General features: G+C 37.7%; 1 long non-coding RNA gene across 1 annotated transcript; it reads left to right on the top strand.

Moving 5' to 3' along the window:
* Positions 1-4,898: 4,898 nt before the first annotated feature.
* LOC115258705 (uncharacterized) lies at positions 4,899-5,774 on the top strand. Its single transcript, XR_003893774.2, has 3 exons — positions 4,899-5,005; positions 5,063-5,245; positions 5,584-5,774. It is a non-coding gene; the product is annotated as an uncharacterized LOC115258705 (long non-coding RNA).
* Positions 5,775-16,894: the final 11,120 nt, after the last annotated feature.

Below are 16,894 nucleotides of genomic sequence, written 5' to 3'. Positions count from 1 at the left end.
GGCGGAACAAGATCGACGATCGTCGGGCGCGTCCACTCGGTGCAACGAGAAGGCAATCGTCGGCCAGCCAGGCGCCGATCGAGGAAAGATCCGGCCGCTTAGCAGTGGTTCACTTCCTCCAGAATACCACGCACGGCGAGTTCATCTAGGGCTCTACACCCGCGACACCGGCGATACGTTGCAGGCAGGCAACTGGGTCGGAACAATCGACCACCGACGGAGGGTCGGACGATGACCGGAGGCAAACGGCGCGGCGCACCGAGTCGGCCAACGAGATGCCTGAGCGAACGACTGCAGCAAGGGTGGTATTAGACCACGGGCCCGTGAGTAGGAAATTAGAATAAGTTCTATGTAGATCATGCCTATAGTAAGGCGAAGAAGCCAAGTTGGCTAGAGAAATGTAAGAAAACACCCAATACATGTATCGTAACTAAAATTCTGTTTTGTTTGATTAGAAGTTGAGCCTTTTGCCCATCAGTGTTTGTGATTCCGGTCTTTGATCCTTTCGCCAAGGTAGTTCGGCTCTACCGCTACCGGGGAACTTGCAACATGTATTATGTATGTACTAGCGATAAAATTGTGAATTTAGATATTGAGGAAGCATTTTGGATTATAAATAGCCATATTAATCCACTTAAAGGCTAGAAATGATTTCTTATAACCTCTCCAAAACCAACGTTTATTTTCACCCCCAAAAATCGCTTGAAGCGTCGAACATTTTTATTTGACAACAGAGAACTGAAAAATAATTATATTTCCATGAAAAATAGTGTTTCCAGGGCCACCTCGTTTCATAGAAATTCTCATAGAAGTGTGAGAGAAATTCAATTCTTTTATAAGTGTAGATAACGTGTTTATATCTTCAGCAAAGTTGTAAGGAGTGTCATAATTGGGAAGCTTGTTGAACAATTGTTCTATCTTCACAATTTTTGGGAATATGGGCCGTTATTTTTGAACGGTCCCTTAAACTCAGTTTAAATGTTGTACCTTTTTCTAGATATTTTGGGAATCACATTTTCATTTTGGGGTAACTTTTATAGTGCCCAGGAAAACACATCAAAACTCAAAAATTAATCATGGATTGAAATTTCAGGAGTTTGGACATGATGATAGAAGCCGTGTGGAATATATCAGTTTGAATTTTTCTATTAAAACATGGCATTTTAACACAACTTTATACATAAAAGTAAGTTCGTGGAGTACTGAGTGAAAAACTCAATGAGTTTAGCTATAAAAAACAATATTTATCTGAAAATATTTTCTTAACGGTGCATCAACGTATGATTGCATACTACAAATAGTGAGCTCTTTATTTGAGTTGTTTTTTATTTTTTTTTATAACAAATTTTGAACACGACAGTTGTAGCTACATTAGATTACTACTGCATTGCATACATTTAGGCGTTTATCGGTGTATGGAGATTTCTGCCCAAATTTACTAAATTAATTCCATTTGACACATTTTGTTAAGAGATAGAAGACCAGATTTGTATCCTGCTATGATCTATCTACCGAGAATAAGTGGCCGTTCATTGAAAAAGTAGTCGAAACGAAGTTGTTATATCAAAATTAAACATAAATTGTAACTAAAACTAGTCAAAAAGGTGTAAATTTCAAAATGATTTATTTTTTCGTCTGGTACTTTCTGGTACCCGTTCTCTTGCGATTCACAAAGGATATGCCTTATATTTTATAGTAATTTTATCCAGATCGCGGAATGCTGCAGAATCTGAAAACTTTTTGAATGCTGAAAATGGTTCAAAATTGACAAAAAACATGATTTTGAAAACTCTTCTGTAAGAGAGCAAAATAAATGAAACCAGGTGAAGTTTTTTGTTTAAATGATACACTCTTATCAGGAGAACTGTGTTACATACTCAGTTATTTTTCTCAAATTGTCAATAATTCGATGATTGAAGTTCTTCCGATGAGTTATGATGCAAATGAAAAAAACAGTAGAGAAAATCGTCAAATTTCGGCATTTATTCTTAAAAAAATATGCATCCCAAAGTATTTTATTGATTGCCACATGATGAAGCATTACTTCATTTATCTTTAAAAAATATTAGACTCTAGAAAACCCTGAAAAAAGTTTTTCGACTTATGGCCAGGAATTTGGCCCATTTACGCCTGTGTGGATCGTAGCGAAACCAAAATAAACAACAAACATATTGGAAGAAAAGAAGAACAATAAGAAGCCAGTTGTCCGGTCTCGTCTCAGAGCGCTACGATGCCGAACCCGCGGTCCTTCAGTAGATCGGCGAGTATGCGGGTGCTCCCAATAAAGTAGAGAGATCGACAGTTCCACGTACCGAGTTTCTAATCGCAAGTCCTTTTTGTTCGCTGGGGTCGTTGCCGTTGATCTCGGTTCGTATTATTCTGTTGCTGATTTTCCGTTACAATGGGTTTTTACGGCTGGCTCGTAGGGCCTGACACCAACCCCCTACATTCCGGGGGACCATAGTGCACAGTTGAGCTTAGAGTTCTTCCCTGACACTCTGACGTAGATCAGCCGCCCCTAACATGGGGATCAGACGCTGTTGTGAGCCGCTCCTCCTAGAGAACAGACGCTCAGGTTTGCCGAAGCAAACCCCCCCCCCCCTTCGCTGTCAGCCTACGACCAAAGTTCCCACCGGGGTTGGTTACCCGATCTTCCCTAAGGTTGCTCATAGTTTCCGGCCGGTACCGCGTGGAGGTAGGGATAGGAGTTGCCGGGCAGAGGCTAGTGGATCACAATGGGATCTTGCGCAGCATATCCAGCCTTTACCGTGCCATAATTCCGAGATAATCGCGTTGAAAGTTTCAAGTTTGCACTACGCGCCCGTAAGGGAGCGAGGTGCAAAATGCTATACCTTTTTTCGTACTGCTTGGATATCTATGAAAATTTGACACAGCATTTTTAAGAATCCATATTTAAGATAAAAGAATTTAAAAAAAATCGATTTTGTGCTCGACCTACAGGGCAGTAGACGTATTTTGGCCCAGGGCATGTATTTTGACCCATCTTGGGAATATCATTATGTTTATTAATCTCTACAAAATCTTGGCAAATTATTATTAGAACTTCCAATAAACATTGTGTCTACGATGCTTCGTTCCTAAGTTATGATTTTTCAAAGAAAAATTTAAAAATTGATCATATAGCACATCTGGACAATTTCCACAAAATTTGTCATAACACAGGAACGAAAAAAAAACACATCTTGATAATTTTACAGAATATAACTTATAAAATTTCCTTTGAAAAAAAAATGTTTTGGGAGTTTTTCCGACTTTTCCAACCGATTTTCCTCAACAGTAGAAAATTGTGTGGATAACAATTTTGATTTTGTATTTTTGTTTGAATTGCTGAGAAAATTTGCTTATGATTTCACAAAAAAATGTATACGATGCTTCGTTCTTGAGTTATGATTTTTCAAAGTATATGGTGTCGGTGGAAAATGTTTGTTTTCCATTGGAATTTTCCGGAAAATTAAGCGACCCTGATTTTTTTCAATTTAGTTTTTGTTCATGTGTGAACCCCACCTATGAAAAATAATTTAAAAAAAAATCCCCTCTAGCAACAACTGTCAGAAGGCACTGGATAACTGCCAATCTCACTGGAAAATCGGAACGCTCTTTACCAACCTTTTTTACGCACTCACCAGACACAACAGATTAAAATAGATTCCCGAATGAGTCCCTGGAGTAGTTTCTGAATGATTCACTAGAAGAGATTCTGCAGTTATTGGTGGCCCTAATGAAGTTCCTAGAAGATTTTTTTTGTGGCAATCCCCCAAATTTAAAAAGTTGGTTGTAAACTACAACTTTGCAGGTATGACATCGTGGGGCAGAATACCGAGAAGAACTCCCAGGAAAATCCTCTGCAATTCTTAGAAGATTTTGTTCAAAAAACTTTGGAGAGATTCTTAGAGAATTGGAATATTTAGAGGAATTTCTGGAGAGATTATTGAAAGAATTCCTGAAGGATCCATTCCTTTATTTTATTTCTGAAGGATTCTCTGGATAAATTCCTGAATCACCAGTAGGAATTCCTGATAGAATTGCTGAAGGAATTTCTGTGAGAATCCCTGGAGGAAATCTCACTGAAGTGTCTTAGGATCATGTGGAAAAATCGCAAAGAAATACTTGAAAGAGCTCCTGGAGATACCTTTGATGGTATATGATATTCTTTAATTGTCCACTAGGATTCACTGAGAAAAAGAAACATTCATAAGCACAAACGGGCTTAAGTAACCAGTTAACAATAAAATTCGGCAAACTTGCAGCATTATCTGCTCATTTAATGCAATCGTTTTATGCATCTTTGCGTTAAATACAAATTTAATGCCAGAAAAGGCGAAATAGCGTGCTATTACTATGCAGAAATGAAAGCCCTGCTACTGCACTATAAGTGCTGAAATTCGGCAACAGAACAAACGTCAGTCATTTTCGCCCGGTTTTCAGTGCTACTTAGTGCTAAATAATTGTTTGTATGCATCCAGTTTTATGAGCATCAATAATGCAATTAAAATGCTTCTACGTGCTAAAAATGTCCAAAATTTTAAATGCTGGCAACAATTTTATGTGCCATAAATAATGTGTCATTATTTATGAATGAATGTGCATAAATATGTGCCATTCATAATGTTGAATTGTTACTTAAAAGCATTTCTAATACTGATTTGAGACCTATTATTAATGTATATGGTTGGTTACTTGGGTTGTTTGCTTTATTTGATTTTTCAAGTGACCCACGTTTGGGGACCACTGACCTTCTCAATTTTCTCTCCGTTTTTTTTTTTGGGCCTCGATAGACTTCGCTTGTTCAAAGGCCCTATTGTGTCCGGTAAACGAGTTCGAAATAATGTTATTATCAATCCAGTCGTCCATCCGTTGTTGTCCTTTTGTAGTACATTATAAGTTAGCCATTCGGTGTTTCAAAACTTGTGACTGCTTCAACAATAAATAAAAAGATCTACTCGTAAACGCCCACACTAATCGTAATTTCTAAAACCTGTATTGCGTGAGTATCCCTTCGAAGCATTGCAATGATATAACTGAATTTCGTTTTCCTCTTCAGATTGATTCAACGTCATCTGTGAAACTCGCTGCACAAAACGTGTTAAAACCGACATGGCCTATCCCTGTATAATTCAACCACTGCACGCGCATCTGATGCTCATTCCCGGCGTACTAAAAGTCCTGGATCTTCATGTCTGCAGGTGTACAGGATTGAGTCTGATGACCGTAAAATTACAAGTTGGTAAGTATCTGGGGAGTTGAACCATTTTGGCAGCGGTTATATGTTGGGCTCTTGTTCGCTATAGGTCAGCCAAATTTCAACCAAACGAATGACATGGAATTAGACACTGTATCAACTGCCGTTCTACGCATAATTGCCCCGGGTTGTATGGGAATCTCTATAAACATGGGACAATGCGTAGAGCGGCAGAATATTAGTGTTCTACAATTTCATATCACTTTGCGGAGTTATTAGCAAAAAAGGGCCCAAAATAGAATCGATGCCCAAGTGATACAACTCCCTATTCCTGGTAGTGTTGCTCAAAACAGAAAATATCTAATAAAAAATTACCCCCACAGATGAAAAGGTGAGCTTTGCGTCAGTTTTAGTCGGTACCAATTGTATTGCCCGGGATATATATAACATAAGGAAAACTGATATAAAAATACGTAGAAAAGAAAAGGAATGAAATGTATGTAATGTAATGTAACAAAGAAATATGTCATTAGTATACTAATGATTATATAAATAAATTGACAATTTTTAAGAATTTTTAGTGAGTTATTAGAATCTAAGACTTATCGGGTTTCGATTGTTATGATATAATATTATAGAATTTTGGGAGATCGTTTAGCAGTCTTGGTGGAAATTAAAAACAAGTTGTTCAAATCTTTCCCGACGTTTCGATCCGTTCGAGATATTTTTTAGGGTTCTAATAGTTATTTGTACAACGAGTTACGAAAAGATGATTTTTTCAGCACGAGTCGTACATTTATAAATACGTCGAGTGCTGAAAAAAATCTAGTTTTGCAACGAGTTGCATATTACATTTTTTGCAATGACGAAAAACACTTCCACAGTTTGATACTTTCTTGCTTCACTTACATACTGCATCTTACCAGTCAGACTAAAGCCTGAGTTCCTGTGCTGTACATAGGAGTCGTCTCCATTCTACTCGGTCCATGACTGTGTGTCTCCAGTTCCGCACTCTTCGAAGGGTCCGCAAATCGTCCTCCACTTGATCGACCCACCTAGCTCGCTGCACACCACGTCTCCTTGTACCGGTCGGATGACTCTCGAGAAGCATTTTAGTCGGGTTGCTATCCGACATCCTGATGACGTGACCCGCCCACCGTAGCCTCCCGATTTTCGCGGTATGGACGATAGTTGGTTCTCTCAGCAGCTAATGCAGCTCGAGGTTCATTCGCCTTCTCCAAGTCCCGTCTTCCATCTGCACTCCGCCGTACACGCAGAAAAATGGCGCTTGTTTAAAACAATAAAACGCATGGTTGATTTTCAAACTGAGAATTTACTTATTCCAAAGTTATATGTAATTGTTTTTTTTTTAGAGTTTATCGATAAAAACAACCGATTACCATCATTTCATTTAATGTCAAAAATTTCATTTGTTTCAACAAAATAAAAACCATAAACATGGTCCGAAAGCACTCACACATCTATAAAATGCTTACCCCAAAATCGCCACAACGAAGAAGATGCAGCAAATCCATCACGCCAACTTCCAAGTACAGCTTTGGCCGTGATGGATAACGCGCAGGTACTCACGACAGCATCCACAAAAAGTTGATCGGTTTCGCCTTTTTGTCTTTTTTTTTTGTCGGTCTCCTCCCCATCCGCTTACCGACGGTCTAAAAATAGATTTCCGAGCTGCTGCAGTTGCTGCCGTCACCAACACAATCACATTCCGGGTTTGTTAGTGGCAAAAGTGCAGTCGTTTGAATCAATCCATTATTTCATGTTGATAAAACCATATCTCTGTTTGTTTTAACAAACTATCAAAAATTTCGGCAAATGAAAATATTTGTATTATCAAACAATAGGGTAAATGTACCAATAGTGGTGCTATTAGTAGCTCGTTGTACTAAAATATTTTAATAAAATTGATAATACCACAAAATAAAAGGTCTGAAACCGTCAATCGGTAGTTTTCCACTCAAATTTGCTAGGAAAAATGTAAAAACCATTGTTTATTTCATATTTTGCTAATAAATCACTTGCACCAACTATACGTACACGGTTCCTATTATGGAGGTAAAATTTAACATTGGTTCCTATAGTGGCGCATCCCATGGAATTCATATGGGACCCACCACTATAGGAACACTACCACCACTACAGGTGCAAAAGAGCAAAAATATTAAGGAAAATAATTGTTTAAAATAGGTTTTTCGGCAAATCCTGAACACAAAACTGAATTAATGTTATCAATTGAGTATGATGCATCTATTAAAAATGTCATTTGCATGCTTTTTGATCGAAATAGTGCTAAATTGCCACTACCACCACTATTGGTACTACCTCCACTAAGGGAGCTTTTACCCTAGAACAGTTCATTTTAAACTAGAAATCAGTTTGTCGCTATAGTAAACTGAAAAATCGGTTGATTTGAACTAGAATTTAATTGTGTTTACAATTTATTTTTCTGCATGTAGATGGTACGCAACACCTTCCGTTCGAAAACTCCAAGGGCGCGTTGGTCCTCTGCACGTAGGGTCCATGTTTCGTGCCCATAGAGGACGACCGGTCTAATCAGCTGGGGCAGGATTGAAAATACACGGAAAAAACCTCTAGCTCGTCGAGATGTCGAGATACGCACTTGGTGTCTTCAGAGAAAATATTTCTATGAGCAAGGTCGATATTCTGAACGGTAGCATATTTTTCTTACGTTATTCGCATAAAAGTCCTATAAGCCATTTTGGCCATCTTTCATTTTAGCGATATGGTGTCTTCGGAAAAGTTGTTCGGCTATTTATGCTAAAAAAGTTTGTCGAAGACGTCAAATTTCCAAAGCCTACTGTTCTTGAGATATTAGTCGTTTTATAAAATACCTACCTAAATCGAGTTTTTTCATTAAGTTACGTTTGTAAACAAATTTAATGTCCGTTTTCGAGTTATAATAATGAAAAATACTAAAATAAAACATATGTAAAATAAATTAGTTGGAAAAAAACAAAATATGCATTGATTTTTCATAGAAAGTTCCTGAAAATCACGCAAAATGTATATAGGACGTTCTTGCAGTCGGGCAAGTTTTTTCATCGGCGATCACCTAAGAAATGCATAAGCTTTCATGTAAATTTTTTTCACCGACATGATATTTGATGATTTTTTTTAAATAGCGTTTAAAGTTTACTGTTTTGTGTGAATTAGTACAACATTTTTGCACATATTTTACCATGTTGTATGTTGCCAAGTGAACCATGAGAAGTATAAATGCAATCTAGTTACAGGTTTAGTAATTTTTAAGCTCCAAACAAATTGTGAAACACAAAAATGTCCTAAACAAGCCATTTAGCCTTGGTTTTATCATCTTATATAATTTTATTTAATAAAATTGTTTTTTGTGTGTTCAATGATCTAAAAACTCACTTTTATTGGCGTTTCGGACATTTTTGTGTTTTACAATTTGTTTGGAGCTTAAATATGACTAAACCTGTAACTATATTGCATTTATACTTCTCATGGTTCACTTGGCAACATACAACATGGTAAAATATGTGCAAAAATGTTGTACTAATTCACACAAAACAGTAAACTTTAAACGCTATTTTAAAAAAATCATCAAATATCATGTCGGTGAAAAAAATTTACATGAAAGCTTATGCATTTCTTAGGTGATCGCCGATGAAAAAACTTGCCCGACTGCAAGAACGTCCTATATACATTTTGCGTGATTTTCAGGAACTTTCTATGAAAAATCAATGCATATTTTGTTTTTTTCCAACTAATTTATTTTACATATGTTTTATTTTAGTATTTTTTATTATTATAACTCGAAAACGGACATTAAATTTGTTTACAAACGTAACTTAATGAAAAAACTCGATTTTAGGTAGGTATTTTATAAAACGACTAATATCTCAAGAACAGTAGGCTTTGGAAATTTGACGTCTTCGGCAAACTTTTTTAGCATAAATAGCCGAACAACTTTGCCGATGACTTCATACCGCTAAAATGAAAGATGGCCAAAATGGCTTATAGGACTTTTATTCGAATAACGTAAGAAAAATATGCTACCGTTCAGAATATCGACCTTGTTCATAGAAATATTTTCTCTGAAGACACCAAGTGCGTATCTCGACATCTCGACGAGCTAGAGGTTTTTCCGTGTATTTTCAATCCTGCCCCAGTGTGCAGCGTTTTGTAGATAGTTCGTGTTCGTGTTCGTGTTACGGCGAACTTTATTCGATCGTAGAGTTCTGCGGAGTCCAAAGTAAGCACGATTTCCTGCCACAATGCGCCTTTGAATTTCTCTGCTGGTGTCAATGTCGGCGGTCACCAGTGAGCCCAAGTACACGAATTCTTCAACCGCCTCGATTTCGTCACCGTCGATAGAAATTCAGGGTGGCGGGCGCATTTAGCCTTGGTTTCATCATTATCTTATATAATCTTATTTAATAGAAATATTTTTTGTGTGTTCAATGATCTAAAAACTCACTTTTCTTGGCGTTTCGGACATTTTGTGTTTAACAATTTGTTTGAAGCTTAAAAATAACTAAACCTGTGACTAAACTGCATTTATACTACTTATGGTTTACTTGGCATCATGCAACATGGTAAATTATCTGCAAAAATGTTGAACTAATTCACACAAAACAGTAAACTTTGAACGCTATTTTAAAAAAATCATCAAATATCATATCGGTAAAAAAAATTTCATGAAACTTATGTATTTTTTAGGTGATCGCCGTTGAAAACACTTGCCCGAACTTGCCCGACTGCAAGAACGTCCTATATACATTTTGCGTGATTTTCAGGAACTTTCTATAAAAAATCAATGCATATTTTGTTTTTTTTTTCCAAATAATTACTTTGATATATGTTTTATTTTAGTATTTTTCATTATTATAACTCGAAAACGGACATTAAATTTGTTTACAAACGTAATTTAATTAAAAAACTCGATTTTAGGTAGGTAATTTATAAAACGAGGACTATCTCAAGAACAGTAGGCTTTGGAAATTTGACGTCTTCGGCAAACTTTTTTGGCATAAACAGCCGAACAACTTTGCCGAAGACACCATACCGCTGAAATGAAAGGTGGCCAAAATGACTTATAGGACTTTTATGCGAATAACGTGAGAAAAATATGCTACCGTTCATAATATCGACCTTGTTCATAGAAATATTTTCTCTGAAGACACCAAGTGGGGATCTCGACATCTCGACGAGCTAGAGGTTTTTTCCATGTATTTTCAATCCTGCCCCAGTGTGCGACGTTGGAGAACTGCAGCTGCAAATCGAGTTTTATGGCGGCAAATTGTTGATTCAGTATTATCATGAATTTGATTTTAACTAAATAAATGAAATGAATATTTCTTCAAAAATGCCTTTAGTGACTCCTTCACAAAATCTTCCAGAGATTGTTTGAGAAATTCTGTCAGGAATGACTTCGGAGATTTCTCTGAAAAATCCTTCAGGAATCTATAATTGAAGCCTGCATTGATGGTCTCCTGTTAGCCTAGTGATTAAGGGGGCATCCATTTAGTACGTCACGCAATATTTAGGATTTTTAGACCCCCCCTCCCCCCTTCGTACGGGTTTTTCCTATATTAGATACATTGCTTGTCACACTTTCGTGAACTTCCCCTCCCCCCTATGAGCGTGACGTACTTAATGGATGACCCCTAAGGCTATGGATCGCCAATCCGGAGACGGCGAGTTCGATTCCCATTCTGGTCGGGAAAATTTTCTCGACTCCCCGAGCATAGTGTATCATTGTACTTGCCTCACAATATACAAATTCATACAATGGCAGGCAAAGAAAGCCCTTCAATTAATAACTGTGGAAGTGCTCAAAGAACACTAAGTTGAAGCAAGGCAGGCCTAGTCCCAGTGGAGACGTCGAAATATAAAGAAGAAGAAGAAGAAGAAGAAGAAGAAGAAGAAGAAGAAGAAGAAGAAGAAGAAGCATTGATGGTGCTCACCGCATCAAAACAAAGGCGCCATCGCATGTATACAGACTTTAACATGGTGACATCAGTAGAGATAGTCAAACACAAAGCTACGGTGACGCTATCTGTTCATTTGATAGCTCCCGTTTTAGCTTTTTAATGATCTAATCCTAAAGAAAATTCTTAGTTACCTGTAGAAGTTTCTCCAAAGTTTTCTAGAGATTATCCCAGAAATAAATTTGGAATCTTTTTTTATTAAACTTCCCTTCATTTCATCCGATATTGCTCCATAGATTACTTCAGAAAATTCTTCAGAAACTCTTTTCTGAAACTCTAGAATTTTCTTTCAACTTTTCGTTAGAGGATCCTCCAAAAAATTCCCCAAAAATTCATCTAGAAAAGCTCCCGTGGATTTCCTCTTAGAACTCCTGCATATTTTTATAGTAATTCGTACGAGTTTTCTTTGAAGAAATCATCCATTGATTCGTCAGGAAATGCATTCTTGAGGCCATACTTTTAGAAATTTCTCTGAAGATTCTTTCAAATATTCCTAATGAAGTTTCTCCATATTTTTTTCAATGATCTTACCTACGAATTTCTCCCAAAATTAATCCAGAAATAACTCCAGGAATTTGGTCTTAAAATATACCATGGCTTCCTTTAGAAACTCCTCCGACGTTTTTTTTTCAGAAATTCTTCCAGGTATTCTTCAAGAATTCCCTGCAATTTCTTCAATTATTCTCCCAGAGATTCATTCAAAAGCACTTGTAATATATCTACAGGAACAATACTGTATTTCAGAAATTATTCTAAAAATGTCTTTACAAATCCGCCTGTGATTGCATCGGTAATTCTTACCAAGGTTTCTCCATGAATTCTTTGAGAAGTTCCTCCAGTAATTCCTGCAGAAAGTGCTACAAGGATTTTTTTTGGAAATTGCTCCTGCGGTTTCATTAGAAATATCACCTGAGATGTCTTATGAGATCCCAGCAAAATTTGTTCAGGTATTCCAACAGGGATTTTTCAAAAGTTTTTTTCTTTTAGAAACTGCACAAAACATACTGGATCCCTCTAGAAATTTCCAAAAAATCATTAGAGGATTATCTAAAAAAAAAATCCGGAAATACCTTTAAAAACACCTAAAAGAAGTTCTTGAAAATTTTTAAAGGGATTCCTGGACAACAATTAATGAAGCAATTTCTGAAGTTATCACTGGAGTAATTCCTGGATGAATACCTAGGATAATATCTGGGAAAATACCCGAAGAAATACCTTAAAATATTTGCAAGTAATTTCAAGGAAAAAATTATTGAGAAATTTCGGGAAGGATTCCAGGAAAACCCGTAGGGGAATTTATGAAAGAATCTATTGAAAAAAAAAACTGCAGAAAACGTAGACAAAGGTACAGGTGGAATTTTTAAAGAAATCCCGAGATCCATAGGGATCCCAATAGGATTATCAAAGGTATTCTTGGAAGAACTTCTAGAGATACCTCTAAAGAAATTCTCAAAAAAACATCATATGGGGGATTAATCTGGATGCATTCCTGAAGGGAGTTCTGAACAAATTCAAAGCAGAGCCTGAAGGAATATCTGAAGAAACTATTGGAGAAAGCTCTGGAGGAACTTCCAGAAGAATCTCTTGAGAAATGTGTTTAGAATTAGCAGTAAGTTATAATTCACGATAAAAGAGAAATATAAAAATCATGGAATTTTTTTAGATAAATTTCCAAATAGGTACATGCCCGAGAAAGTTTCAGAATACATAGAGCAATACCTGAACAAAACTCTGGAGAAAACCAAGCATGTATTTTCATTTACATAGTTCAACATCATATTCATGATAACACTGAATCAACAATTTGCCGCCATAATACTCGATTTGTAGCTGTAGCTCTCCAACGTCGGTCACGCCCAACGCTCGCCAGATTACGCTCCCGAAAATCAAGCAACAATTGTTGAAAAAGTTTCTGAAAAAAAACCGAAATTCCTGAAAAAAAACTATGGAGGAGGAATTTTTAAAAGAATCTCCGAAAAAAATATATTTGAATTGCATATTTCGAAGCAACGTTATGAGGAATTCCTGGAGAAACCCATGGAAGATTTTTTCGAGAAATTTGTTGAAAAATCATTGGAGAAATTCCAAAGAAAAACTCCTGAAAAAAAATCTTAAGGTACCCCGGGAAAGAAATTACCTGAGAGAAATATTTGAAATCTCAAGAAGAATTTCGAAAGAAATTTCTAAAGATACCCATAGACCAGTTCCAAGATGATTTTTTTGAGAAATTTCTTGAAAATTTCTGGAAAAAAAAACCAAGGAAAATTTCTGGGAGAATTTCTGAAAGAATCTTTGGAGGAATCCCTGGAGTTTTTTTAAGCAATTCATTCTAAAGGGATATAAAGATGAATCTTTAGAGGATTTCTGGGTAAAATAAGTACAAGAAATACAGTGAAAATCTTGTTTCTGTAAACATTCCAAAAATTTTTCAATAAATTCTGAGAGAAGTTTCTCTTAAGTAAGTATAACATCAACATCAATACTTTTTTTATTCTTATTGCCTTTTGCGCTGCTGTCATTTTTCTACCCTATCCATGGTAGAATGATGAGCACGAGGTAAGTGGATATGTAGCTCTTGTTCCTTTTCCAGTCCGATTAAAAGTTGCAGTTAGCTGATATCCAAGTTTCCGGGTCCGTTAGAGCATATGCTCAGAAGAGGGTCAGGTATCAGTCACTTTCAGGGAGAAGAGCAAATTAGCTTAGCCAAGCTTAGCTTATAGACTAACTGCACAGTGCACATATCTATGTTTGATACTCCGTGATTGACCCGAACCAATGACAGTTGCACAATGAATCAACTGAATAATTGACTGGGAGTGGTCAACATTCTCACTATGCACGCTTCAAAGGCTCTCTTTAACGGTACAATAACGGCGCCGACCACGTCCTTGCAGTCAGGTTGAGGGAGGGAAGGAATGTTAGTAGCAACCTTTGTTGTGCAGCTGTCTATCGCTGCGACTCCACCAAAGTCTGCAGGATGGAATGCTTGTTAGCCGGAAAGGTCTCGTTGGGTCTGGATTCACTTGGATAAGTAATATGACCTTTTGAAGTTTCTTTTGAAAGGAAGTGAACCGTTTGAAGTGAAGAATCGTGACATGCAGACTGCACCGCTATTACTCGCTTCGCGCGGAAAGTAAGCAATCGACCACCTTGCACCTGACAACAGCTTCGTTGGGCCGTCATCAGCTTGATTGACTCTGCGAGCGAGTCTAACCTCCGCGCAAAACACTCAGGCTTAAGTGCCCCACACAATGCATACGTTTGCGTGTGCGTGACAGTAGTCTGACACATTTCCCATGGGAAAACTGTCAAAAAAACGCAAACCTCGACGGAACGGACGCTATGTGTTGCAGGCTTTATTCTGCGCGGCGTGTGAGGTGAGACGAGTCGAATGAGGTGACAAAAGTCGACTCGCCCCATTTGATTTACATAAGTCGTCTCACGTCACGTGAAACGAAACCGTCTGTCTCACCTCACACGCCGCGCAGAATAAGCCTGACTATCTCGACGCACGAACACACTCACACACGACGAAATCCATCCAGCAACTCCTCTCGGGAGACAAAAAATTGCATCCACTTATGAAGTGAACGTGTAGCCACTACACCACGGGCCTCGGCTTTTGTCGTTTCGTAAAATGGCTTAATGCATTCCATTTTTGTAACGGAAAGTAGATTTCTATTTTGTATTGACGATCAAAAGTGAGGTTAGGTAATGAAAATTTTGCAACTTTGGAAGCAACAATAACATATTTATGGTCTTGGGGCTTGGTGGTCTAGTCGCTACCGCTTCTGATTCGTATGCAGAAGGTCATGGGTTCAATCCCTGGCCCGTCCCTTTTCATCCTACTTTGTATCTTTCTATCCACTTCCTCTCACTCTCTCTCTCTTCTCTACATATACAACTCATTGCCATCGCTAGAACCAGAAACGAATTGGAAAAAAGTCGTTTCCCTCCCTTCCAATTTCCACTCACAGCACAGTGTATATAACGCCTACAAGTTATGCAACCAAAGCGTGCTGTGCCGCTTGACCTTATTCACCTCATTCACCACACAATCTATACACTATAAAAATAACCCCTATCCATGGATCGCATCACCGACCCAACGGTGACTCCCAGATCTCCCATCCTTTCCGACTAACAAATACCCCAGTCCGTGCTGGGTGTGGGGATGCAGAGGTGATCTCGGTCTTTAGTAGCAACAACCAGCACACTCTAACATTCCTTTCCCTTCCCAACTGACTATAAGGACGTGGCCGGCGCCGGTATTGATCCAAAAATGTATGAGCTGCTAGAATTGCACTTTGAGAATAAGTGGAGTGTCCCAGCCCTTATTCATTTGGATCTCAGTGCAATTGGTACCAGCTCAGATTAATAACGGAGTAGCAACCATTGACATGTATAGTCAGATTTGATCTTTGATCTGATCTTGATCAACAATAACATATTTATGGTCAATACTTTGTATGGAAGTTGTCAGAATCTGCAATAATTTCACTTTTCTTCCATTTGTATCATGAGTTATTCAGTCTAGGGTGCGTAATTGACTGTTTTAGAGAAGCGCCACCTGCGCAATTTAGCTTGTCATTGGATCGTCAATAGTCAATCAAGTAAACCTTCCTCTAGACCTTCAAAGCGAAAGATTCCCTTAAAATCAGAACAATTCTAGCACATTTGTCCGTACTTTCCCTAAAGATGAAATGTTTTCCGCGATTGGGAAACACTATTGAGAGCAAAACTTTTTCGATTTGCACTCTTCGGTTTGTTACGCATCGATCGCCGTCATTTGCTAAAAGACCCTATTGTATCCGTCGAATGGGTTCGATGCAATGTCATCATCAGCCCAGTTACTATATTTGCTTGCAATTCGATGTCTCAACATTATTTATTAGATTTTAGTTAAAAGGCCGTGTGCCACCGCGAATTATTCTCCTGACTTTTAACTTGTTTAACACTATTGCAAAATAAAAACTGGGAGTATTAAACATTTTCTGACATAGCATCGCGATTGTCCGATGTAGAATTTAATATCATCGTGATATTCTCATATCATATCTCTTTCCAGACCAATCTCAAGGTACCCAATCCCTTAGGCACATTACTGTCTATCATCGTTCTCAAAAGGCATCATAATGGAGCTCCCTCGTTATATTCCAATTCCTAAACTGCGCGCCAAACTAGGGAACATTTCCGGAGTAAAATCGGTCGAGGCTCTGCAAGTGTGGTTTATAGAAGTAGCTCAGATGAACGTGAAATTAGTGGCGGGTGAGTACCTATTCTGGATGATGTTGTTCAAACCTGAATGTATCCCTTGTTATTCACTACCCATAGATGGAACGGCCGATCAGGAGAAAATTTTAGCCGCTGCCAAAGCTGTTGCTCGGGAATACCGCATCCGGAAGACTTATGTACAAATAGATGAAATAGAATATAATTAAGATATACAAAAAAGGGTGATGTGATGGGGTATTTGTACCATCGAAATAAGCTATTATAACATATAACGAATAAAAATGTTTATCCTTTAAAAAGTTTACATGCTTTCATTGTTCATCAACCTTTCGGTAGCAGAAAAGTAAATTGTCGTAAGTATAAAATCAGCCCCTTGATAAAAGTTATTGGAAACTTCCTAGAATAACCGGAACGCTAAAGGAAACAACAAGGAACGGCAACATTAGCCCTTAACCACATAATA

Source organism: Aedes albopictus, chromosome 2 (assembly GCF_035046485.1).
Source record: "Aedes albopictus strain Foshan chromosome 2, AalbF5, whole genome shotgun sequence".
In the NCBI taxonomy this organism is placed as follows: Eukaryota; Metazoa; Arthropoda; class Insecta; order Diptera; family Culicidae; genus Aedes; species Aedes albopictus.
The sequence above is the reverse complement of the archived record's forward strand: the minus strand, read 5'-3'. Positions and strand labels throughout refer to the sequence as shown.